Source organism: Heliconius melpomene, chromosome 12 (genome assembly GCF_056956725.1).
Source record: "Heliconius melpomene rosina isolate 202511_hmr_F chromosome 12, ASM5695672v1, whole genome shotgun sequence".
Taxonomy (NCBI): Eukaryota; Metazoa; Arthropoda; class Insecta; order Lepidoptera; family Nymphalidae; genus Heliconius; species Heliconius melpomene.
In genome coordinates, this window is record NC_140400.1 from 10,032,701 (window position 1) to 10,059,749 (window position 27,049).

The 27,049-nt window shown below is 30.0% G+C and overlaps 1 protein-coding gene across 6 annotated transcripts in view; it reads left to right on the forward strand.

Annotated features, from left to right (window-relative positions):
• Nucleotides 1-27,049, forward strand: part of Pgant9 (polypeptide N-acetylgalactosaminyltransferase 9) — a 105,133-nt gene that overhangs the window by 18,828 nt on the left and 59,256 nt on the right. The window contains exon 1 of one of the 6 annotated variants that reach the window (XM_085193963.1): nucleotides 10,548-10,604. The exons of the other annotated variants lie outside the window; for them this stretch is intronic. The gene's annotated coding sequence lies outside the window, so the exon portion shown is untranslated. Of the gene's footprint in view, nucleotides 1-10,547; nucleotides 10,605-27,049 lie in introns of those variants that run through there. 6 annotated transcript variants of the gene reach the window in all.

Genomic DNA, 27,049 nt, shown 5'->3' on the forward strand with positions numbered 1-27,049 from the left:
ATATATATTTCGTTCGTGATTTTAGCAAAAAATGTTAATTTAAAATCAATTAAGGACTCGTAGTGGTGTGGTATATTAAAAAGAACAATAATCTTATGAGCTTTCGAAAGAATAATTATCTTTGTTAGTCATAAACGGTATTTAGTTAGATATTAATAGCTAGGTTGAGTCATATTTAATGTTAGACATATTAGTTACTAAAATTTTATAAGGAAGTATATAGTCAATTGTATTTGAAATTAATGAATCTGTTTTAATTGAAGTTACAAAATTACGTTGAAAATAATGATTCAATGAATACTCACAACGAGGACCGTTATTACTTGTCTTGAGAACTGTATTTCAACGCCATTGTTCAATTATTTTTGTTGAATGGGCCTCTCGAACTTCAAGTGTCTTTCGTTTTGATTTTACGTCGATATTATTGTACATTTCATGACAAGTTTTTCATATTTAGACTGCTATATGTACATATATTATTTTCCCTACATATCTTAAGTTATGTAGAGAAAATAATATATGTATATTATACTTAATATGTTATAAAATTTCCTAGTCCAGTGTTTTTTTTTTGTTTCTACATTTTTTATTGTAAGTACTAATAAACTTATATAATGTTTTTGTTTAACTAAATCAAAATACGTATTACTTTATGTTAAGTACATTTATTTTTACTTCTTAGTTTATCATAAATAATTATATTCCTCAATGCAAAATTTAAATTATAAAAAAATATATACAAAAACCATCATCAGCCTGGATTCAATCGGACTTCGCTTGAACCGTACAATAATCAAGTTATGCAATTATTACTTGTCTAGTTATTGTAATGGGTTCCATGCCTTAGGCTCTCGCAAGGTCAGTGGCAATGACCGCGCCGCCTTATTTATAGTACACTATAGATATTATTTCAAGCTTGGACTTATTGTTATACTTCAATTACCTACTTGAAAATTTTACTATGGTATTTTTAGTAATATTTGTAGGATTTTAGTATTATTAATTATGGTTGATGGCACAAGTGATATGGTGCACATCTAATTGAATATAATAGTAATGAGTTTAGTGGGAATGTAATAATCTCCTTGAAAGATCACATAATAAATCCATATGTTTATATAATTATTTAACATATATTTATTACATGATCTTTCTTACTTTTAGTCATTAAGGGTTACAGTTTAAACAGTAACTTCTAATGAGCAAAATGTAATAATTATATTTTTGCTTGACCCGCAAAAGTCCTGAGTAAAAAAAATTATATTAGTTAAACTTGAAGTTATATTTCAATACAAATTCCTTCCTACATATTAGTAAATACATAATTAGGCAATGTGGCAATGTGTTAGTCATATTTAATATTCAAAGTATGTACACTTCTGTAGATGCATAACATTTATAAATGTTTTTATTAAGCAACATTCATCTCTAAACTCCAAATATTAAGTATCGATTTGCTATTCACCGAGAAATTTGAATGCGGATGATCCCAAGCAGGGCCCCGGGGCACCTGTACCATCAAACGTCGTTAACCTTATGTTTGGTCAAATTAGCACTTTTTTATACAACCCATAAGAAATTCCATCGTTCATTTATCGCTTTTAACAATTTTATTTTTTTGTTTTATTTTCTGATCAATCACGTCGTTTGGTGTCTTTTGAATGATAGTGTTTTTTGTGGCTATTGACCCTATTCTCAAATTGGTTGCTCTATTTTTATATGTCACGAAAACTAGTTTGAATTTTATGTTGTGAAGTTTACAGTTGTCAAATTGACATTAAATACTCGTATTTTATTATGTCAATATTTTACATATATTTTTAGTCAGGGTAGGCACAAGGAACCTGAGAACTTAATGTTAAGCTTCTCCATTCCAAGTAAGACACTTCTATATCCCACTTTTCACAAAATTCCGGAGGCATTGCATTGACGGGCGGAATTCAACGCCGCGCTTTGCCTCGTAACTAGAGCGAGGAAATAAAAATATTACGTATTTCTTTTTTCTCCAGTGGGAATCGAATCCACAACAACCCGCGTCTACAGCCGTACGCTTTTGCCCCTGCGCCACGATTGACTTTACCACCACCACCATTTAACATACTGTTTTTTATTCAAAGCTTAAAGATAAAACAAAAACATGTTTAACTACATAATTTTCTTATTTACACACGTACAATAAGCCTTAAAGCTTACAAAATATGTTAAATTACGACACAAAAGTTTAAAATTAAATTTTATTTAATTACAAAGTTCTCAGAATACGTAAGGTAGAAGATATAAGTGATAAATTAAATATTCATATCGAGGGGCTGTGGGACACGCGGGCGTGAACCGTGTGGAGATCGCTCTAATTTGTGTTTACCTTGTGTTTTGTATTTTTGTTGCTGTATAGAGAAAAAGGGTTATGACAGACGGATAAACAGACAGACCACAAATTTATACATATTTAAAAACATAATAGGTTTCAAATAGTACTTACACCTATTCCAAAAAAATATCAATGATTACCTTCTATAAGGGTTCCGTGTTTATGTTTTTATTTTTTTAAGTACGGTGTCTTAAAAAAGATTATATAAAAAAAATTAAGAGCAGAGAAATTCTTAATAGTACAAAATAATATCTAACTGTTCTTTTTATCAATAACTGCAAGAGATCAACAAGTAGATCAATTAAATTATTAATTAAAAATCGTGATGTTTTCAAAAATTATCAAATATATACCTACCGGCGCATTAAGAAACCTGTTAAATACGTACCGTTAGTGGAGTTCTTTATATTAGAAGCAACACCATATAATCTTGCTTTTATTGGATAAGGCTATGCGGACATTGACTTTTATATTCCTATTGTACGACTGCCGAACACACATTGTTGATGACACACTTTAAAAGGGCGCCTAGTCGTAGGCGTTTATTGTTTGTATCGTCTTGCGATTGTGTTTATGGGTTTTTTGGTTTTTTAAAACCTGTTTTTGATATGCTGGTATGTGTGAGGCCAGTTGTGATGTAGAGGCACTATGGTGTGTGCCTGTAAAGGTGACTGGTTGGGGATTCGATTCCCGCTTGAGGAAATTAAATATTTAATACTCAACTTAGCTCTGGTGTTGAGACAAAAGCACGGTGAGTTCCACCACTCAACACGCCATGCCTCCAGAATTCAGTGGAAAAAGGGTGACATAGTGTGTTAACAATAGGTTTACTCTGCCTAACCTGCAGTTAAAAGTTTTTTTTTTATTTGAATTAATAATAGCAAAAATATGTTTATGAATTTCAAAATTTTATAGTTATATTTATATCTATTTATATATTTCGTTATCTGATAAAAGACTATTATATCGAAATAAAAAAAAACATTATTCGTACGAAAACAAATATATTTTTAATGTTTTTAAATAAAAGGATTTTTTATAAAAAAATATTTTTGTGTTATATTAACTTTCATTAAAAAAGGCAGTCAGCCTTGTTAATGTTGCAAGGTGGTTGGTTATAGAGCGGCTGTCCTGTTCTCCAACCTGCCTGCTGGTATTTCATATTTATTGTCATGCATAGATTTATATCAGCAATCATCTCCAATTGAATAATCGAATAGTGAACACGGCTGGATGTTCTCATTGCGGTTGAATTATGATGAATACATTTATTGTGCACTACATTTGATCTTTTGTTCGGGCAAAATTATTGTAGGCATTGCGTAAGTGCAATTGTATTTATTATTGCAAATATATTTATTGTCATTTTACTAGTGTGAAGGCGTGTTTGAAAGGATTTTACAGTGGAAAATGTTTTATATAATTGTCTATAATGGACTTTTATGTTTACTTGTTGTATTTTGGTTATGCTCTCTCCTATATATACGTAGAAAAGTGTTAATGTACACATTTATTATGTAAAATTTTAGATTATTAAGAGAGCTTAATGGTTTCAGTGTTAGTGTTGCTATAATTTAGTATTAAAGCTTAGCGAACAAGATGTACTTGTAGTTTACAAACTACAAATGTAGTGTTATTCATAATTTTTATATGTAATCGTTATGTAGAGACATAACGTACCTATTAAACTTCATAATCCCAGTAATTTAACTAATCCCAATGCTTCTGGAAGTGGAATAGTGTTAGTTATATTTCAAACCTGCTACGTAGTAAAACGTTGGGAGATCTGTATATCCAATGTATGTAGATAGCACGTAGTTATTTCTGTTTATTTTTAAGAATAATTAACTTACTTATCCTATAAATATAACAAATTTGATAGCATATAATATAAAATGCAATGAATAAATAAACTGCATTTTTCTTTAACAAACATGTTTATAAAATTGCTTAGGCACCGTCATATACTGAGAAATTCATTAATTTACAAAGTGCACAAAGCTATTGATTTGATCACTTTTACCCCAATCGGTTTTACTACTACGGCCGTCGCATACATATTTGACGCAATTTCAACACATCGCTTTTAAGTTGATTGAACATTATCTCTTAATATCAGTAGCATTGCCGACGTTTAAATTCATTTATGTCGATAATATGATTACGAGGAATTTAGATAGCATACTAAATGGCCCCTTGATTATTTGGAACTATTGATAAGTAATTATTTTTCTGTTTCAATATTGTTTGTTTTAATATTTAATGTTTGACCGTGTCGTTACTGTTTTAATTTGATTAAATATTAATTGTATTGGACGCTATATTTGTATTCGAAATATTCGTGGTAATTTTTTTTATTTTTACTTCGGGATGGGAATAGTGTTTTGTTTATTATGTAAGTAATTCTATTTATTTGCCACTTGAGCTAAGAATTGACAAGATTATTTAAGAACAGTTTTATTAATAACGTTCAAAAATATAAAAGTATTGAATGTATATTCTAACAATTTGTAACGTAAATGAACAGTGTGAAGCGAAAGCACATCTTTTAAACTTTCACGGATGACCTTTGCCGCGAACCGCTAGAGCTACGGTCACCGTACCCTACACTCTTCATAAATACCTATGTCTCTAGTGAGTTATTTATTGTTTATAACTGATATGTCGAATGAATATATGGCAGTTTTGATTATATGAATCTGTGAAATAAAGACATATTTTTTATATTAAATTATATTGTAGATTGTTGCGTTTATATGTTTTACACAGATCCTAACTATTTACTAAAACTGCCTATATATTATTTTAAATATTTTTAAATATTATTCTGTATTATTACAATTGAACTCGGAACCATCAAGTAGGATCAATGTTATACAATAAATTATATTTTATATCTTTTTTCGTTATCTGTATAATAAATGTCATTATCTGAAAAATGCTTTTATAGAGATGTTAGATAGAGCACGATCATCGTATGCATTATGAAAAAATGTAAAAGTTTTTAGTATTTGAATATCTACTGTACTATAAATTACACGCTGACATGAGATAACGTACCTATAATTGAAGTAAAGTTTATATCAGCGGTAGATAGGTAGTATACCTATCTACCTACCTATGGATGTCGTCCTTAATATGTTTTATTACACTGATAATATTAAAATATATTGGTATCTGTTGATAAAAGTGTTAGTGTTAATTTTTTTAAGAAACTTGCTTTTCATAAGTTGTCCAGTTTTTAACCGACTTCTGTAAGCAAAGGAGGAGGTTATCAATGCGACTGTATTTTTTTAAAATATATCATCAAGTATTCATTCCAACATAAAAAAAATAATTCAATTCAGACAAGTAGTTCCTGAGATTAGGGCGTTCAACCAAACAAACTTTTCGTTTTCCATCTTGTACTATTAGTGTAGTTTCGTCAATCTCTAATAACCCGCAACAATAACTTATTCTAGTTTTATGCTAATATTTATTATAACAGGGTAGTCAGTTAAATAATATTAAACGTATCATTAGCCACAGGTCCGGTAGCTACCTACTTGTTGGCAGTTTTTGTCGTAGCCTACGGTTTGACCTACATTTTACATGACCCGCCGTCGTCGTCGTCGGTCGAGTAATTTTCTGTGTGTGCGTGTATGCATGCACACGTTTTTGGTTGCACTTAATAATTTTGGATGGACTTAATTTTGCATGTGTATTTTTATATATGACTAGAAAGTTAAAAACATTGAAAAAAACTTTTTGTAAAAGCTTCTTTTTAGCTTTACGTTGTACCCCCCATATAGTAAAGTAGGCAGAGGGAACCTGAGAACCTAATGTAAAGAGACATTCCATTCCCATTACATAATTTAAGGGGAGTGAAGGACATGATTTCATTTCATATAAATAAGGGATTTTTATTGTGTAATTTGACGCAAAGAGCGGAAAGCGTAGAGCTGAGTGTCACAACACTAAGATTTCGCTGCCTAACCTAACTAATGTCATGGATAAAACCCGAAGGTAAAAATAATAGATGTATTGCATATGAAACACAACACAAACACGACAAAATTTACTTCTAGCTGACATTCTAAATCATTAATTAATACAAAATTCTTATATGCTTCATCTTTGATATTCTGGTCTGTTACTATAGCAACATACCTACGTAATATAGAGGTTACATTTAACTGATACTGAATATTCCGTAGGTACGTCGGACGCGATGTACGGTTGAAATTACGAGGTCAAACGTCTGAATGAATGAAGTTAATTTAATATATCATTTTGGGTATATATGTCTCACATTTTCTTGTTTGATGTCTCTTGTTGAATTTATGATATATGTAATTTGTAATATCTTCAATTCTTTTACTTTTTACTATTCATGGTTTTGTTGTGGAGTTCGATTCCTACTGGGGGTAATGAATTTCTTACATTTTCTCACTCTGGTGTAACATTTAGTTTAGTTTAGTTGCCAAATGCCAATCGAATGCCAATTATCTACAAATAGGAGAAGGATATTTTATGTACGAAAAATCAGTTGTCATCATCTACTCTAAATGGATACGCACGTGAACCTCAATCCCGCTTCGGATTTACAGCTTTACAAATTGAAACAAATAAGATGTCAAAGAAAGATTATATCGATACCGCTGGATTGGCGTATCCTGTTATAGAAAAACGTTGTACTTATAGCTTTCTTTCAATTTCATATTATATAAGAAATTATAAGGCGACAGGACATATATACGTATTAGATTAACCAGGACGCAAGATCTGAAATGCGGGCGGAATGTGGAGAACAGAGTGTGTCGACACTAAGTTATCTGCTATATGGAATAAGATGTGAAGGTGAAAAAAACATTACTAATGTTAGGTTAGTTAATAAACTGAGAAGCGTGATGTAGGTAAAAAAAGGTGCATTTCACACGAAGCACAAGAAACCTTGGTGTAGATGGGTTTTCCTGTTTTTAACCTTACCTTGAATTTAAATTATTATTTAGGATATATAGTTATTGGAAAACTTGGCAAAACCAATTGAAACTAAGTAATGTTTTTTCACTTATTTTCATCATAAAAACTAGCAACAAAAACATTAAGAAGAAAAATAATTATAGACTTAAGCGTTTTTGTCCATTTATTAAGTGTTCACGGCGGTGTCTGACAAGTACACACAGCGCCCGCTGTAATGTGGACAATATTTTTTCCGACTAGGCAATAAATCCCATGGGGCGTGAGATAACGTACATTCCTACGGAGTACATACGTTTACATATTATGTAAGACGTACTGCTGCTCTAACATGTGTTTGTTTTGGGGAATGTTTCCGACGACAATATTGCAAGATACGTTCTCTCCGCTCGTGTGGAGTGTCCTTGTTTGTTTTATGAGGATTCGACGTTTGTGAATTTGGGTTGGTGATGTTGTGTAATATGACTCGTATATTATATGATTGGAATATTTTTGTTTGTATTTTTGTGTTTAAATTTTTTTTGTATTAGGGGAAAATGGTATTAAGCCCACATGCTGTTTTATTTTTGTTTCATTCGATATTTCGCATATTGTGTGATGTTTGGGCTTATTTATCTTAAATATGATTAGCATCAATATATCTCGGACTAGTAAGACTAGATACATAATTTACGAGTATTGATTCCTATATTATATGGGTCCCAACTAAGTTACCAAATTGATTTTACAATTTCCTTAAAAATATCACCTATATAAAATATTTTCCTTTTAATATTTATTTCGCGTTTATTTCCCTCACCAAAATTCGTTATTTTAATAATAACATTACAGCCATTAACGTCGGCTCTAGAATTGGTGAATTCCATGCAATATATCGTTTTAATTAATAATATATTCCCATCTCCGGTAGTAAATCCAGATGATTCATGATACTTAATTATTAAATTCGATAAACGATATTAATTTGTAACCTTAATTGATACAATCTGTGTTATTCATGCCGCGCTAGAGTTAAAATTACACAGCGGTCGGGGGTGTGTGGTTTTTCTTTTGTGAAATGGATTATCTTTATACCCAGCGGTTCAATGTTTTTATTCAATAGTTTATATTCTATATAAATGTACATTCATATTACTTGTTATCCAATTGTTTTCTCAGTTTTTGAATCGAATTTTATTGTTTATGACTTATTTTTTATCGATGTTGGTTGGTTGGTTGGTTTTTGATGTGAGGTAGACTTTTTTTGTTCAACACCGTTTTAGTGTTTTTTTTATTTAAATTATTTGAATTTGGTTTATTGTGCAAGATTAGTATAAAATATTTCGATGTATTTATGGTATTTATTTAACTACACGAAAATGGATTAAGATAAAATATAAAATTATAATCCCTGAACGAAAATTATTCTGCGGCTTTAACTGTTAATTTGAATTGTGGAAATGATTTTAAAAGTGAATTTGAGGGAAATAAAATTGGTGATAAAACTGAACCCTTTGAGGGAAGGCAGCAAAAATAATTAACTTCACAATTTTCATCACCGTTGACGTCATTATTTAATCTTTACTATTTTGAGCGACTCAAGGTTTATTTAAATTTACCTCTTGAATTTCTTAGAATTATTATTTTATATAATCTATTATTATTTTATATATAACTAGGTAAATTATATATAACTACTTATAAAATGTCTTTAATATGTTTAAATAACATTAAATATTAAGGACACAAAATCATAGGACAAAGTAGGTAGATATTTGTCAATACTCGAAGTTTATAAAATATTTCTTGTTACTTAAACTATATACAATAACTAGCGACCCCCTTGCGGCTTCGCCCGCTTTTACTACTGGATTATTCATATAATGTATGTTTGCAAAGCACTTAAGATAATGTGAAAATTAATTAAACTCTAATGCAACCCGCATTTTCGTAGTTTCAATAAGGATTTTCCAATTGTTTTACACAGCAAGGATTTTTTAGTAGGTACCGTAATTTTAAATCTATGCTACTAATCTTTTCAAGTACTTATTAAATTATTTTTAAATGACTATTTTTAGATAGTTAAATGACTATTTTTAAACGGAAGAAATTATAAACAAAAGCCTACCTACTAATAACTACTACAAAAAATATGAACCAAATATATCACGCTGAAATAATACATTCAACTCCAATTATCCAATACGTGCAAACGCATCTAAATCTTCGTTGCTATGCCTCTATAGCGGGCGGGTTTTTTTTTCGAGCTTGTGGTTAATGCTGAAGAGGGTATTCTGTCCCTGATGAAAAGCAAGCACTACGTGGCTGCCTGTGAGGAAAATTAAATAGAATGCATTGGCCGGGAATCGAACCCGGGCCGCCCGCGTGGCAGGCGAGCATTCTACCACTGAACCACCGATGACTGCTCATGACGCGCTTGTAAGCAAAACGTCGCGGGGCGCGTTTCGCAGCAAGGATGTTTTGATATTGTAACAACTTTTAAAGTACTTATTAAAATGAAAAAACAGTAAAAGACAGTTTTGATCTACATTAAATGGCCAACGTAATTAATATACTTATTTATATGCTGAGAGTAAGGGATAAGTAAAACTTGAGTCGGCACAGCTGATGTGTCAACGGCGGGATGTGTCAACAATTAAATGCATTTTTCTCTAATACTATTCGCAATTTCGAAATAGTGTAAAAAGCAAATTTTATCTTCGTTTAACGTAGAAAATTAATAAAGTATTTTAAAGGATAAGGATTAATACCATTATGGAAAAATATTCCTCACAATAAAAAATATATTGAAATTACTATTTTTAGATAGAAATATGATCACTACACGTTATTCTTAAAAGATAAAAATATGCTGTCGCGGACTTTTTTGTAGATCTTATTAAGAGAAACAATACTCCAGTACATTATTTTCATGTAGTACTTACCATTAAAGCAGCGCATGCGCGTAAGTGTCTCAACGGGTAGGACTTTAGACACATTTATCGTATTTATGTTAATTTACATAAGAATGTACAAATAATAAACTATATATAAACCTTCCCTGAGAAATACTCGACCTAATGGTGAAAACCGCATAAAAATCCATTGGGTGGTTTAAAAGAAGAGTTAGAAAGTTCAGACAGACACGAAAAGCGACTTTGTTTTATAAGATATAGGATAGTGTGTAGGTACGAAACAACTAATTCTATCAAGTACTTAATATATTTTTTATTTTTTACAGGTAAATCAGCCGTACAAGATTGTGTTTCCTAATTTCACAATTCTGCTAAAATAAAAGGTAAAAAATAACCCCAACAATTAGGGTTGCTCAAAATTTTTCACAATTCAATATATTCCATTCATAAAATAACATTTATCATTTTTTTCCAAGAATATACAACTCTGTTATACACAACGGAAACATTAGAAACAGTATTCACAGTAGCATTTTGTTTAAACACGGAAACTCCTATATCCCTAAATATAAGCAATTCGCAGTAAACGCAGTGGTAATGTCATAGCGTCTCTCTTTTATTATTACACTAGCTGATTCAGTTTAAACTTTACAAGTGCTATATGTATGCTAATAGGTTGTGCTACTCCAAACTACATACATTCATTCTAATATGAAGTTAGGAAGAGAATTAATACCATGATATTTTTTATATAATAAAACTATTTTTTCTTATATTTGATAAAGGTCTACGGATATCTGATTCTTTTATAAGGAGAAAAATAAACAAACTATACTCGTATTTATATATTTTTATAATATTTATACACAATCTTTCACATTTTCAATAGTAGATTAATCTCAAATCTAACAAAAGTTAAGAAATCACACTTCGAAACGACTCTATCTGCATTTGTATTTGTAACAGGATCTTATGGGAACTCGATGACCTTTCTGCCATCGATAGTATTCAATTACAGATGATTGGTCAGAACCACAGTGCTTTGAAGATTTCGTGCGGCGAGTAAGCTGTGCCTAGTTGTTTTCTGATATTTGATGCGCTCGTGATGCAGAGATATCACCCACTCATTGTCCGCTTATATTGGTGATATTCAATGGTAATTGATCAATTCTATAGTTTTAATATTAAATAATGTCAATTTATTTGGAGAGATTTTTTACAGTTTTTAACCGCGTCCTCATGAAATAATAAACAAATCAAATACATGAATATTGCACCAAATGAGCAATATATATCTCTGCTCTCCACTCTTATAAACGAACTTAAGATAAATTAATTTTTAACAAAAACAAAAACCGACTTCTAACAACGAACTAAAAAGTGAAAAATAATTATATAAAGATTTTGTAATTTTGAAGTCGGTGTCAAACTAATGCTACAACACCCTTACTACAATATCTAATTACTAAGCCTGTTTGTTTTACTTGGCACCGACTTCAAAATTACAAAATCTTTATATAATTATTTTTCACTTTTTAGTTCGTTGTTAGAAGTCGGTTTTTGTTTTTGTTAAAAATTAATTTATTTTACAATTTTAAGTGATGGGTAGATCTTAAAATGATGCTTCTTGAACGAGTGGTGATGGTGGTGGTAGTGGTTGTCAACGAGTGGTTATGATTATTCTATGTAAAACTTCATTTAATTAGCTATTATTTTTGTGCAAAGTTACATTTTGGTATATTGACAAGAACATACATAAAAAGTATTCGGGTGAATTCGGAACCTCTCTTTTTTGAAGTTGGTTGAAAATGAGAACATTCTCTTTTTTGAGATTGGTTGAAAAGAAATGCAACGATCAGGAATCTAACCTCTGACATCAATTTAAAAAGTTTTTGCTTGTAACTATTATAATATAATCAATTTTTTACCAAAAAAAAACAAACTTTCTCAATTTTCACCGGATTCCATAATCGGAACCTAACCAAACTTACAGCAAATTATCCTTGAAGTGTATTCTTTCAAATAAAAAAAGAATCATCAAAATCGGTCAGCGCGACATTGAGTTATTCGGCTATTTGTCGCGCACATACATATGTGATTTTCTCATAGATACCATTGTCAGACATGGACCAAAAAAAAATGGGACCATTCGGGAAGCTTCACCTTTCAAATAAAAAAAAAATTTTCAAAATCGGTTCACTCAGTCAAAAGTTATGAGGTAACAAACATAAAAAAAAAAAATAAAAAAAATAAAAAAAAAAAAAAAAATACAGTCGAATTGATAACCTCCTTTTCTTACAGAAGTCGGTTAAAAAAGATTTGATTTCATTTAAAGTAAAGCTTAGTTTGTGCTCTAAGCCGGTATCTTATTTAAATATACGAAGGTGTCAGCTTTTAAAATGCTTTAATAAGATTAGTGTCCAAGATAATAATTATCTTCTGCCATTTGGCTAAAGGTCAACCAATTTGTTCTGATCGATCATGATTTCATTAATATTATAGCGCTTTTTAATTATTATTTAAGTGAAGCTGTATTATGATGAACATAAAGAATTGATTCCCCCGGGGATCGAACTCACAACTGTCACGTTTACAGTCACAGTTTGCACCACTGCACCACGTCGCCCCTAAAAATATATTAGTCTACAAATTTACCTTTTGCTTGTGAGTTATGTCATCGCGTTTTCCCATTATATAGTAAATCAATTTACTTCCGCTTACTCCCTGATGTCAGGATGTTCGTGTAATTAAAGACGTTCCGCTGCCGAAATGTGTCGGCTTCTATCGACCGAGGTCGTCGAGTTGTTGCTAGAACGACGTGATTATATTAGATTAGGCCCTCTAATATGTTTACTTTTAGTTTAAATATTATTGTTAAAATGGAATTGAAGAAATTTCAAGTTATTTTTGTTATTTATTATGCGCAAAATAAAAACTGGGCAATAAAGATGCGAATTCTCATCAGCTCAACCTGCCTTAGCCTTGTAAGCTTAGAACTGAAAAGAAAATTGCTTATAAATTTATAACTTGGAAATTTATTATTACTCTTAGGATATTATAAAGATTTTGCTCTACATTTCAAAGTCTCTAAACTAAAAGAATTAATAAAATTTAATTAATTTGGTATATTAATCTCAATTTTATTTGATCTTAACATGTAAAAAGAATAATTAATTATAATAACAGATATATAAAGTAAATATTGACACATACACTATGTGTTTAAGAATTCGATATATTGAAGAGACGTTGAAGAAAATTTAGTTATCGATTGTGATATAACTTACATTGGTGTTGTAAATTTTCTTCAATTTCAATCAATTATAATGACTGAATATGAAATTGCGAAGAAGGTCTCTGAATTAAAAATAATTAATAGAATGACTATCTAAATTAGTAACTTCTTTCGTTCTGAAACATTCAATAAGCTATTATTATTGTAAATTATTTTTTAATTATATAAAAGAGCGATGAAATCAAACTTAAATAATATTAATTCTCATGATTAATTTCGAAGTGAAGTGAACGTTAGTTCTTTGTTTCTTAATAATTGAATAAATTAGCTTAATAAGTATAATATATTTATTTTTATCTAACTAGTCTAGGTTCCATCTCTGGTGAAAGGTGTTGCGTAACAGCTTGTATAACTGCTCATCTGACCGCATGCGAACTAAAGATTCTCATATTTATGTGTGTATGTATGGATATGTATTTGTATATTTACACCTTTAATGCCACTTTCTAAGCAAATAATGTATTGGCATATCCGCTTTGGAATCATAAATCGCGTCGTATGTCACATTAAAATAACTATTTTATCGTATTATGTTCATAATGTACACTTTTGTGTAGATTGTGTTCCAAACGATTAAATTTTATTTTTTATATAGTTAAAGATAGATTACGTACGAAAATAAATATCCTTTAAGATATTTTTTGATAACTCGAATTTTCTTGATAACTAGCTATTATCGACGGCTTTGCTTCCAAAGTTAAATGGAAACAATTAAGAATTGTGTGTGATAGCTATGTGACACATTCTTAATGTCAGAGGTATGTCATTTCGAATTCGAACACAGGTAGAGTGGATTACATCTCAACAATTGACTTTATTCAATGAACCATCCAAGACAAAGATTTTTTAGTTCGAACTAATAGTTCTAAAGATTTAAACCTTTAAAAAACTCTTTGGTTTTATAATATGAAGCTTAGATTTGCGTTTCACGTTTAAATTCGCACTATTTTGTGTTAACAACCGTTATTTATAAGTTATATATAAGTTATATATATAAATATTAAAATAAATTACCGGATGTTGAAATCGTTATTGCTATTTGCGTTCATTTACCTTTTCGCGTTTTTTTTGTGCAAATATAATGCAATGAATATTTTATTAATAGGCACGTATTGTTAGAAATATTTGTTACAAGGTTTTTCACTTTTCATGATAAAAATATATGGTTATTTCATTATTTTTACTACTATAGTTTAAATTTCTTTATTCAATGCATATTTTATTCCTATATAACCGGGTGTATTACTTTTTACTTTTATGGAAAAACGATTTATTAAAGATTGGTAGTTTTTTTCTTATGTGAATATAGAAACAATCCGAAGTGCTACATAATAGTTTTAAAAGTATTTGATAAAATAATAAAACATAAATTATTATTCAACATATTTTTTTTGCGCCTTTGTATATAAGGAAACTCATGATAATTATTGTAGTCGATACAGTTTTCCGTTTTACATTTAATTCAGCTTCCTGTCTAAGATTTCTTTTTAACTTCATGCTGTAACCAGCATGTAGCAAAACACTTCCCCAGACATAGACATTCCCCACTTTCCGCCGAATTTTTAGACATTGTGTGTTGAGTGGCTCAACGCCGCACCTTGACTAGTCACCAGAGCGGAGAAATAAAAACATTAATAAGCGTTTACAGTCACACTCTTGTGCCATTGCGAAATCTTTTAAAAGACAAAAGAAAAAGGACAATTTTAGTATTAGAATATGACTGAAGGAATGTAAGTTAACGTTTGAAAGGTAGCTTTAGTAATATCTAATTCGTCCCGGATGTGAAGGCACGCGCCGGTAAAGGTCGGTGCATCGTCACACTCGAGCTTAGTGATGTAACGCTTTTGCAAACAGTGGCATCTCGTTTCACACGTTTTATGCAACTTATGGTTATAAATAACAATAAAAATAACTGATTTATGATCAATACGTTGTAATAATAATTTAATATTATTTCCTTAAAGATGAGTTTATTTAGTTTACAATATTTTCGTTATTTCTTTTAAATGTGCCAGCCAGAACTTAATAAAACAATATTTTATTCTTTCCTTTAATTTTTGAAATATAACGAGTTGATAGATTTAAGGCAGTGGCTTGTGTTGTCTTACTGTACCGGGTATCGACCACAAACCTAAATATAAATGTTCTCAATCACATTTCTAACAATGCCACAATGACATCAATCCCTTTTCTAAATATCCTATTTAATTAAGTCTAAATTAAAAGGGCAATTGATTAATACCTACTTTAAAATTGCCCGTGTAAGGCTTGAGAGTAAAATCATGTAAGCGTCCTAATAAATGTTTAAGTAAAGTTTTATTTTAATAGACTGTTTCCTGTGCGCACACCGCAGTCGTGAATGTATGTACCTACTCGTATGAACGTAATATGAGTCGTTTTATTGTTTTAATACCTGATTGATAAGATAAATTAACAGAGATAACAAGTTGCTCATTCATGAACGTTATTATTATGTTGTAAAATTTACATATCAAAGAAATCGTTTAATATTTATATTCTTTAGATATCTTAAGTTTAGTAAATGTCAAATTTTGACCTCTTACGTAATGAAGATGACTCTTTATGTTATATACTTTGGTTGTGCAATACAACGAGTGTGTACATATTTTGGTAGAGTTAAGCTGGAACGCTTCAAATCATAGTTTTTAATGCACATTATCTACTCTGCACATAGCAGAGTAGGCAGAGGAAACCTAGGACCCTAGTGTTAAAACACTGTTCTCATTAAAACACTTCCTTTCCCTCTTATTCCCACCGAATTCTGGAGGCATGGAACCAACATTAAAAAATAGATATGCTTTTTATTTATAAGGAAGAGGTTTCAGGCAATGCTCGCAAAAGATACAAATGAATCTTAATAACAAAATTATATATTTAAACTGTGTCAGGGTGTTTGCTTCACTAGTTGAACGTCAAATGTTAATCTTTACTATCGACAACTTATTTCACATCTCTTCTTTACTTCACAAATAATCTAGCGAAATATTTTTGTGTTTTAAATCTGTTTTAAAGATATATAAGATCTCTATATATTAATCTAATATCTGTCTCAGTTAAAGCAATATATTAGAATGCGGTAGTATTTTAAACAATTCGATGATTTTTTTTCCTATACATATTGTTGATTATGCAGATTTTCATTTTACTGCTATCAGTAAAATCTGGTCCAATAAATTAAAAACTACATTAATTACATATAATCTAGAGCGAGGTCAGAGTAGACATTTCGTAAATTAGTATCGCTTCTTCAAAATCATCAATATTTATATTTTTATCGTAGAGACATAAATCACAGAGGGAAATGAAGTCACTGATTGCAAAACATATATTTTAAATGTCATTCTCATCTCGATTCTCGAGATTAGCGTATAGAAAGCTACGTTTCTTTTTTTGGGATATGGGTTGATATAATAAAGTCTTCTTGTGAATACGTGGCTTAAGTAGGCTCTTAGTAGAGAGAACCAAGTGTTTTATCACTCAATTTAACATATTCGCTACACATTTGAGACATTATATTTCAAATGACGACTTTGTGACTTGGGTATGGTTCACAGTTCGTTAAAACCAGGACGGACGAAATATTTTAAATATAAATATTCTCTATTCTTAACATTTTATATGTATATTATATAGCGCTGTTACTAGTCCTCTTCTGAGTGGTTTACAACAGGCAAAAGTTTAAATCCCGTTAGGTTCTATTTTTTATACATTTTTCTATAAAAAGTATAAGTATTATCTTTACGGAATCAAGCCTACAATTTTCGTATATTTCACAGGTTGAAACTGCCTTACAAAAGTTATTTAAATATATTTTAGACCTAGAATTTGTAAACCACTAAATATAGTAGCAATTTTACTACTAGGTGGAAGTGAAATCTAATACAAGTAAATCAATAACAATTTAGACCAATTTAAAGCAATAAAAAATATCAAACTTTGATATAAAATAGATTACATTTTATATTGCCAACCTGCCTGCATCTAAACATACTTGACTCAAACTACGTGCTCGAAGAGGAGCGAAAGGTCGTGCACCCGTCATTGAGATATGTGCAATCCACCTAAAGCAAAATATGTTGAACTTTACGAATTTATTGTAATTACTGTTAACCTTAATGACCTTGTCTATGTAACTAATTACAGATATACCGGACTTTGTCTAAGATTATTTGATACTGACACACCCTATCTTGGATTTGTTTTTTATTTGTTGGGTATTTTTTTTAAATATATTTTTTTAGAATATTTTTAATGTTGGTATAATATAGAAGATGATGAAAATGTAGGAAAGGCATACAGATAAAAATGTTACTGCAATATAAATGATTGATTATGATTGTAATATAAGTTAGTTGAGATATTAGTTTTTAGTTTTTACTTACATATATTGCAATTCAACAAATGACCTAAATTGTCATATTTACCAAGAAGAATTCAAAAGATATACTACGTTTATTTGTATATGAATAATAGAACAAAATGGTACTTTGTATATTTTATTTATAGACTTTCATTAGGACCGCGTGGTTTGATGTTAATGCAATTTCAAATGACAATGGCATAGTTAAAAATTATATGCCGTACAATGGTACGACCTCAAACGGTAAAATGGCAGACAAACGTTTATGACACACTTTTTTAATATTGTGAATACTATATAATTGTTCATATAATTTCTCCTAGATAGTCAATAAATAACATTAAATGAGTTAAAATATTTATTTCTCTACTTCTTAACTTAGTAATTTATAATTTGAAAAATAAAATCGTATATTTCGATAGTTGCTTTGGTTGTGCATGTTATCACATGTGAAGTTTAAAGCATTGTATCATAATCAATAATTATTTCGTTGAGATGAACGAGAAATGTTTGCATATATCACTGTGCTGTATTTAATTATTTTGACCATGAAGACATTGCTAGTAAAGTCAAAGATAATTCTTTTATAAATTACTGCTAATGGAATATTACAATGCGTTCATTTACTTATACTTATTTAAACAAAAAATGTATCTTTGTATTTTTTATGAGCTCATAGCTTCGCTTTTTCACTACATTTTATGTTGAAATTCTACGTTGTGGAATATTTATATTTAAAATATAGTTATATCTTATGTAACTACATAAGGCAATTAAAATGTTTAAAAATTTAAACACAATGACAAAAAAAATAAGTAGCTTTCAAAACACAAGAGATGTTGAATCACTCAAAATATATGCAGATAGCTTTGGCCTCAATGAGTCAGGCTTAAAGCTCGAAGTCTCAAAATATTACCTGTCAAGTTCGGCCTTAAATGAAACAGAAAATAGTGACAAATCACTCTCTTTTTCACTTTCTATTTAGCTACATTATGGAAAGTTGGTGTTGAAAGTGCAACCCAACGCCGCAAATTTTATATTTATCAGACATTACACATTTCATAAGGATTAATTAACAATTATATTATAAATGTATATTTGACCGGAGAAACGTAAATAATGTATAAAAGTATTACAATTCTTATATTATATTTCAATTTTTCCAGTTATTCGCAATTTAGACCAAAAAGCTATTCAGCAACATTTTATGGAAATTGAAAATTATCATACAGGCTTCGACCGTTTCCTTTGTACTCGTATCAAAGTTAAAGACTTGCATTTGCTTTTCAAAGACTTCTTTATTGTTTTACCTGGTGTACCGACTTTACGTTTAAGGATATATCATAAGAAAATATTTTGTATTTCTGTTACCTACAAAGGTATACATTTGTTTATCTATGGCCCCTAGGTAAAGTGTCGAAAGCGAAAACTCGTAATGCTTTTATCTCTGTTTTAAATTATTAAGAAAGGTAGTTTTAATGACTTTTTTGAAAATTTGAAAAAAAATCATGCATTTTTAAACATGTATGTAATCGAAATTTCCCTTGTTAGTAGTTCAAAACAGCAATAAAAAATACATAGATTTTCCCTTTTGATACTTGGACCTACCTATGGACTGCCGAAAAAAATAAAAATTAGGTATACATGGCATATCTAACTTACTGTTAGTTTTAAGTCTAATATTTTTTAAATCATATTTCGGCAGTTTAGATGACAAAAAAAATGTTTTTCAGAAATTCAATTTCACTGTACAAATCAAAATTGCTTCAAAAATCCACCAAAGTGGAAATTTTGTTTGAATGTCTTATGAAATAAGAGACGGAAAAGTACAATTTTAAAAAGTTCCTCCGGCGACCGTTATGAAACTTCCTGCCGTGCACCGTAAGGATTGAAATTAAATTAATAATCGCTAACAGTTCTTGGTTTCGTGAAAAATATTTTTTGGCGTGTCTACGTGAGTGGGTTTTTATGTTAAATATAGTAAAGTAATGATAGGATCTCACATAGTCCCAGGTTACGTATGTCTACATATATTATTCATCCAATTGTATTTATTCGCTTTTAAGTATTGTTTAACGTACACATCAAACAATGTTTTGATTTCGATTGCCATTCTGGAAAGTAAGAGTGTCTTACTACTACTAATACTAATACTAATACTAATACTAGTTAGGTTCTAATCTGCATTGTGACACTAAAATAAAAAATATTTTTTACCAATTGTCCCAAATATGCCTCATTGCCCTCGATCAGAGGCACTAGTGACCTTACAGATTTCATTAGTAAGAAGTTTTACTTGGGCTTTATCATATTGTAGTACATCATATTGTATTTTAGGCATTCGTTGAAATTCATATTTTTAATAATTTATAGAACTCGAATAAACTAAATGACGGCTGTTTCAAAAACGTCAATGTTTATATAATGTAATGATATCGTATAACTTTACCTCTAATGTTATTATTTTTTGCATTCATATCTAATATCGCACGTGAAAATTTCTTACGCTTTATTCATATTTATGACAGATTTTCAATTTATCTCCTATATATTCGTGGAATACAAATTAGGATATTTTTGAATTTTCCAGAGGAAGGCCGACGAGGCCCCACAAGTGAATGATAGCTACAATACGTCCCTGGCTAATGATATCCAAGGCTTATCGGATCGCCGTGGCGTGTCATTTTTACGGATTCCTCGGGATTTATGTAAATTTGTTTTGTCAGCGTCTCGTTTCGTTACACGGCAAATCGGCTGTCGATATTGAGGATATTGATATTACAGGATTTATTTTTATAAAATCCTGCGATAAATTTGGATGTTGTACGTATAATGTCTAAGTTTGAAGAATAATTTAAATAATTTTGTATTTGTTATTTATGAATCATTACAAATATTCATGTAAACACGTTTTTATGTAACGATTTCAATTAACGCATTATAATTAAATCATTCATGAGTAGCTATAAACCGTAAGAGATGTAACGAACGTAACGCGTCCCAGCTCCGCAATGGAACGATCCTCGGCAACTCAATGAGTATGCACACGATTGGTTCTGATAAGAACGAGTTACAGTGTCTCCGAACCCGCTTACGGCGCACGTATTCTCCTAAAATTTATTTCTATATTCGCTTTTGTCGTACGGAGCAGGTGTATTCAGAGAAAATGCGTGAATATTTTTGACATTTTCAAAGTATTTTTCGACAATTAGGAAAGAAAAATTCTTATTTAGAAAACGAATAAAAAACCATTCTCTCTTTTCAAATGATAATTGTAAGCAATTCTTTTCTTAATCTTTGGGTATCGAAAATTTGGAAAAATCTCCCTAAAGAGATTCTAACAACTTAAGTTATAATAAGAAATTTTACTAATCTTTCATGTTATTATTTTATATTATCTGCGCAATATCCAATTGATGGATGGGTTTAATGCATTACAATGATGTTTACAATCGATTAATTTATGCTATACTTAATTTGTTAAATTGTTTCAATCTTTCTATGAAATATATTAGATTGCATGTTAAACCAGCTGTCATGGCAATTATCGCAAGCATTCGCTAGCTATTTACTTACACCTCAGATAATAGTCTAATTATCTATAATTATATGTGAAAATTTAATTTGAATTCTCAACGCCGTTTTAGATGTAATTAATAACCTGTTGATTAATTAGTTTTCAATTGTGGAATACCAGCAGCAAGCTCAATTTAATATACCTAATTGGGTTTATTTTTTGTGTGGGCAAGTTTTTGTCGTAAGGTTTATTAATATTTATATACATATCTGTTAAGCAGGGTAGGCAGAAATAACCCTAATAATAAGGTTAGAATATGTTATTAACTGTTCTCTAGTAAAATAGGTCAGTTTTGTGATGTTACGTGCAGTGTGGTGGATAGAACCCAACACTTTATCTGACAAGATCCAAATTAAAATATTTATATTGAAGTATAAACATTTATTAAAATCGTGATTGAACCAACATCTACTACCGGACCGGATTGGATTCTTAGAAGCTTCAACACTTTTTTTCATTATTGCTCGTATTTCATAAATTTACAGAATTAATTATTTGGTGTTAAAGAAAATTAGTAACACATATCACATGTTATCACACTATACCGAGATACTCGTACATGTGAAGGTATTGGCTCGCACGTAACTATAGAAGCGTTGTTTGATTGATGTCTTGGTGGCTGAACGGTGGCCTAATCTGATCTGAATCGTGTATATCGACCGGAATTGCATTTGTATTCAATGATAAGATAAATCAAATACATCTGTGGACTGCCTACATTAATTACATTGAATTGATACTGTCAAGCTAGCTATCGGGAATATTGTTATAGTTGTACAGTTGTAGGTAGGTAGGAGTATGGTTGTAGATTGTTTTACTTAATGTATTGTCTATTAGATGATTGTATTGGAATTTGAATACTAAAATGATGACCTCCAGTTTTTTTTTAAATAAATGATTATTGAAATGTTATATAAAATCATTAGTCTTGTATGTAGTAGTATTTCTTGTTATAAGTGCAAGAGTAAACATTATTCATTCATAAAATCCATCCACTTCTTTTATGTGTGATTTATTAATGGAAAATACCATTTTATAGAGATGGTTAATATTTTTTCTAATACTATTTACATCGTTAAAAATTTAATTATCCATAAACATAAAATTCTCGCATTTTTTAAATAATTTTTTGGTATATTGTTGTTACCTTGTTATAGTTACATTCGTATAATAGGCAAATGAACCATCCGTGGTATTTGACAATTGTTTTGTTTACGCCATATCACATTACTCCCTTGGGATAAGTATATGTTCATACATACTGGTACACTATGACCGTGGATAGTTTTGTTAGCACATCAGCGTAATTCTGTGGCAATTGTAATTTAACCCGAGCATTATCAAAGCTAGTGGGCGTGAAGAGATAAACGTATCCCGTGCACGGTTTGTTAAACAAAACGATTTGGAGTTCCTTTTTTTTATATGTGTTTATAGAAATGCAATGATAAGGATGTTTCTTACATAGGGAATAGGGGATATTTCATTTGATCCATTTACTCAATCAATTGGTTGGAATATTTCGTTAGTGAAATTGTAGACGTCTTTATGCTGGTCGTTATCGCTTTCATTGTAGAGTATCAATATTGTATTGCAAATGTCCTATGATCCTATACATGATTGCATTTCAGTTATATTATACATTAGGTAATATTTATAAATATATAAATCTGATTTCTTTGTAACGTACATAAAGAAAAAATTAAAGATAATACTTTTTCTAACATAATTTGTTGACTGAACCAAATCTTCAATCTTTTCCTAGAGTTGAGACGTTCTAATCTCGTTAAGTAAGACCGGAAGAACTCTCAAATCGCGAACAATTGTTTACAATCAAAAATTACTCAAGCACTTAATGTGATGCTGCAAATGTACGTGGATTTTGTAATATTTTTTGTTCTTTTTCAAATGGGTTTTAATGATTTAACATTCTAATGTTGCATCCTGTAAAATATAAATTATAAGTTTAGGTACATTTTGCTAAGTTTAGAAATAAAAATATGAACATTTAATACTTTAGGAAGGTTATTATATATACTTTACAACGTTTTGAGCACAAAATCTTTCTTAACTGCACCTTTTTTTATTACAGTCTAAAATCTCTTCCGTATCGGTAAACCTCTTCACTATTGAGTTTATCTCCTATGACTATTGTTGTAGGCAATTATTAGAAGAACGACAAATTTATATTGTTATATCATAAGCTGTTATTACGTTATGTTAATTGTTAGCTAATATTAAACATGAGACGTCTACATCTAAATAATTATACATCTAGCGGTCATCGTTACGTTTTCTACTTGAGATTTTCATTTGAATTGCCAAGATCAAAATGATTTCACACGACGCATTTCCATTGCAGACAAATTACTTTCAACGTTGACTTAGATTTAAGCCTGTTTTTAGATTACTATATTATTGCTACATATATTTTTATCTTTTGTTGCAGGTAACTGGAAAAAGTCTTTAGCATTGCAAGTGGTTTATTTGAATTTCAAATGCCTATCGTATATAAGCGTGTTTTTTGACCAACTTGAATTTACAAGTGGATGAATTTTATAGATTTTAGCTCCAAAATTACGCGAACACTTGGACATATTCCAAAGTTAGCCGCTACGAGGAAACTTATGTGCAGACAAATCATCTCTTAGTTAATTTAGCGCGCTCTTTCGTACTCGTATTGTCGAGAACAAAATTATAATTTTTAGTGAATCATTACATAAATGATGTGAGAATTTGTAACGTTGTTTTACTTTTAAGTTAGTTTATATTTTGATGATGGGCTATTACAATATTGTCTATATAAATGTATATTTCACGGTATATACAATATAATTCTGTACTCACTCAGGTGTACAAATCAGCTGGGTGCATTTAGTTATCACTTTCAATACATTGTGCTGGTACCTACGGGACACGTGAGAAAGGGCAGCCGAATGCCCGGCATCTCATACTGAAGTGATACATCAATCGACGAGATCAATTTGAGTATACGGGTACAATCTTGCACTTATCGCCAACCTCGATACACTTGTTCGTGTAATCATTCTCGCCTTTCCTAACAACGTGTGATTTATAACTGCCTTTATATATTTACCTAATCGTTTGAAACGTCACCTTTCAACCCAATTGAAGGCTGCTTTTATTTTTGTTCAAAGTTCCCAATTTATTGGAAATCCATTCGGTACACGGAAAATTTAAATTGAAACAAGTCACAATTCGCAAATTCCTCAATTTATATACAATAGAAATCTAATATCCAACTAAGAAATGTCCCACTCAGATTTTAATTGGAACCCTGCGAATTGGGTGGCGGATTCCAGTATTGTTCCGTTTTCACGCCAACAATTTGCAGCTAATGCCATTCAATTTGCTGGGAATATTCCTTGATTAAGATTTGCACGAGGTTTACACCTATCGTAATAGGATTAGGTGTAAGAGAGTTATGTACGGTCAACCGGCCATAGTACGTGCTAAGATCGTATGTAGATATTACGTAGTTGGTATGTATGCATTTTATTATTATACATGGTGCATCGTGTCAGTTCAACGTAGCGGTTTGTTTGTGGTTTACGAGCTGGGCAACAGGTGGTTTTAGGTTGATATTTGAGTTTTTACGTTTGTAGTTTTTTATGTTACAAATGTTGTCAGTATTAAATTCCTTAAGACACTAAGAAAAAATAAAACTTTCTGTGTTTTTTTTAACTTTACATTTCATAGAAAAAATTACATAATTTTGTCAATCAACAGAATTCGGCGGCAAGTGAGTAACGTTTTAATTTAATCTTAACACTAGGTTCCCAGGTTGCCTCTAGCTACCCTACTATGTGCGGGATATAGCATGACGATGAAAAGTTAAATTTTAAATCAATAAGACAAAACGTTTACGGGTTTTCTATATAGACCATATAGCAAGAGCACCGTATAGGTTTGAATAAATTATACCTTAAATGGGAGTTGATTCTAAAAAATAAAAGTTTCATTTAATACTAAAATCAAAATAATCAAATGAAATCTTTATATGTTTTATTAATGAATTTTTCCATTGCCTTTTGAATTATTTCTTACGATGAGATCTCCAGTTCGACAATCCATTGAATGGTAATAAAATTTTATATGTATACACGATTGAAGTACTGTCCGAATCCTGTCTTTATTGTTGTCTGCGTCTCATAAATTTTATATAACGCGTTTCAAAAATCTCATTCCGTGATTACAGGAAGTGATTTAATTCATTAATTATTACTTTTTTGTTATCTCGCTATGTTATCGTCTTTGAATGCTTCACTCTGTGAGTTAATGTTTTTGTAAGAAATATATGCATAAATATGTATAAATGCAATCATTTATTACTCAATCATAATTATTATTATCATAAATTAAAAAAAGAAAACGAATAATAATAATAAATAATAATATATAATCTATCTCATTTTATGTGCTCCAATCTTAATATTGATATTTCTCGTATACAATCATACATGAATACAATTTTATTTGATGAGAATTATACAGACGTCCCCGTTACCGTTTCTCTTATCTTAATGCGTATCTACTCTGAAGTCTGGAGTATGCAGTTTTATGGGTAAGATTAATTTAGACAACTTTCTGCTTGATTGTCCTCATCAAGCGATTGTTAGACTTGAGTTTTCTAGATATGTTTCCAAATGACTGCAATGAAATCGTATTATGATACGATATCATACGATTGGGTGAAATTTTAATCATATTACTCTTGAATTCTAAAAAGTATTACTTTTGAATTCTAAAGTATTTTTAATGAGTGCATTAAATACAGTTTTAGTCGCGTTTGGAATGTAAATTGTAAAATTTAATTTATCTTATAATTTCACTATATTTTATTGATTCTTTTTCTTTAGTACATGAAAGTATGTTATATTTTTCTTTCTTTAACCATCTAAAAATACGAATATTTATCGACTTTCAATTTTATTACCTCCGCCGTATTATAAACTTGAAAAGACTTAAATATAAATATAGCTCATGATTAATGAACGTCATCCAGAAATACAATGCTCCAGTTAACGGCAATAACTGAAACGTTAAATATTTACAGATATGAATTGGTAATTCATATATGTATGTATATGTATACTTTAACATTTTCAGTAAAAGAAATATTAGGTACTATTTCATCTATAGTGTTTATAGGAGATATTTTTTTGATTTTGATAATTAAAAAATGATAATTGATAATTTTTAATTATCAACATAAAATTATACAAAGTTTTTTTTATAATGTGAATTGTATATATTACCGTTATTTTTAAACCAGTAAATATTTTCAAGCAATCGGTTTTATAATGATTACTTAATTGTTGCATTTGTTTGCAAAATGAGCAGTTAAATACTGTATAATGTATATTTTTTGTGATAAAATATTACTTTTTTTTTATTAATTTCGCTCTATTTATCTAAATGATAATAAACTGCGTAAGCATAAACTTTTACTTTGTTAAAGCCTAGAAATTATTTATATATTATCTTGTCTCATACATTTTTCAACGCCCCACACCGGTAATACACTAGAGCGTAGTGAGTGGGTGGGTAGAGTCGA